We start from the raw sequence: 2,137 nt of genomic DNA, 5'->3' as shown, positions 1-2,137 counted from the left end.
AAATAGTCGTGCAAAATCTCTGCTTTTCTTTTCAGTTTCCTATCAAAACAACCTCGTTTTCTATAACTAGCGTCCCATTTTCTTTATCAAAATACCCCCGTTTTCTATGGATACCCGCTCGTTTTCTATGCCACCACAAAACAACCTTGTAACATCTACCTCGCCACCATACCCTTCCACACTATATGCATCACACTCACCGCACCATACTTCAGAGGAGATAAAGTAGCAAATAGGAAGAATTAGAAGAAGAAATACGATGATGACGAGACCAGAAAGGTGCGTGGTGTTGCATCAGTCACTTGTTTTTAGTCACTCACTATAGCTGTGGCGACCCCGATGTCTCTCTCTCTCTCTCTCTCTCTCTCTCTCTCTCTCTCTCTCTCTCTCTCTCTCTCTCTCTCTCTCTCTCTCTCTCTCTCTCTCTCTCTCTCTCTCTCTCTCTCTCTCTCTCTCTCTCTCTCTCTCTCTCTCTCTCTCTCTCTCTCTCTCTCTGTCAAGGGCGTCGAGTCGTATGGGGTGATGACTGATGACTTGGGAGGGGTGATGAGCGATGAAGACTTTGGAAGAGTGATGATTTGGGAGGAGTGTGGAGTGATGACTTTGATTTTGCCTTGGGATGTGATGAGCGATTACCTTGGGATGAGTGATGAGTGATGAATGATAATTTTGGTAATTCCTTTGAGAGTGTGATGAGTGATAACTTTGGAAGAATGATGAGATGTGATTTGGATAATGGGGAGTGATGACTTTGGAATAATAATGAGTGATGATTTTGATCATGATTTTGGAAGCGATGAAGGATGACTTAGGAGAGTGATGAGTGGTAATATTGGGAGAGTAATGAATGATGACTTCAGGAGGAATGATGAGCGATGACTTTGGAAGAGTGATGAGTAACCTTGATTAAGTGATGATGAGTGACATAGTTAATAAAATGCAAAAAATGATAATGAACATACAAATAAGACATAAACCTGTGTGATGAAGTGATGAAATGAAGTTCATTCATCTGTATCTCCGCACTGAAGTTTGAGTGATGAAGTGGATAAGTGATGACTTGGCCCGTGCGAGTAATGGAAGGGAATAGTGGCTGACGTGAGTGATGAAAATGAGTTTAAATCCGGATGACTAATGATGACCTATGATGAATGAGTTCGAAAGAGTGGCAATTTGTGGACAGTTAAACAAACACGGATTTAGGACATATGTATGATTAATATATATAACAATAATATGATGAAGTCATGACCTCAGTATAGACTATAGTGTCCATATATAATGTTTCCTGACATAATAAAAAAATCAGTTCTCAAACGGAAATTTAAAATTGAAATTTAGGTTAATGAATAGAGTATCCAAGTCGTAATCCCTTTGCAACACGTCATATTGCATGCAACAATGCTTTTGATACGTACCAGCATTGTTGCATAAACAGGAAGATTATTTTGAATGGAGATTTTGTTTTTTGCGAAAATATAAGGGAGTGGGAAAGCTTGTTCTCATTCTTTTTCCAAATTTTTCTTCATTTTTTTTTTTTAAGGTTTAAGGAAGTAGATATAGTAAGAGGGAAAGGAGAAGGGGAGGGAGGGAGAGAGGTGGAGGGGAGAGAAGGCAGCAACGTAGACGGAGAAGGAGGAGGGGGAAGGGAAGAGGGGAAAATGTTGCGAAGGAAGTAACAGAAAATGATTTTTCTTTTCTTTTTTTTTTTTTTTTCTTTTTTTTTTTTTTTTTTTTTTTTTGTATACCCAGAACAATGTTGAACTGATAGAGAAAGGAAATACAATACCCTTCTGTTCCTCTTTCTTTCTGTGTGTGTGTGTGTGTGTGTGTGTGTGTGTGTGTGTGTGTGTGTGTGTGTGTGTGTGTGTGTGTGTGTGTGTGTGTGTGTGTGTCTCTTTGTCTATCTCCTCTCTCTATCTCCTCTCTCTCTCTCTCTCTCTCTCTCTCTCTCTCTCTCTCTCTCTCTCTCTCTCTCTCTCTCTATCTATCTATCTATCTCTCTCTCTCTCTCTCCTTCTCTCCCGTCTGTCATGTTACAATGTTGACCATGAAGGAGCGACCAACTGCTTTCTCACGACTTCCGGTTTCAGCAGCCCAAATATTTCGTGATTTCATTAGATATTAATTTGCTCTC

This window comes from Penaeus japonicus, unplaced genomic scaffold (genome assembly GCF_977035675.1).
Source record: "Penaeus japonicus unplaced genomic scaffold, GWHDUDI00000001_assembly GWHDUDI00000013, whole genome shotgun sequence".
NCBI classification, from domain to species: domain Eukaryota; kingdom Metazoa; phylum Arthropoda; class Malacostraca; order Decapoda; family Penaeidae; genus Penaeus; species Penaeus japonicus.
Note: the sequence above shows the minus strand (reverse complement) of the source record.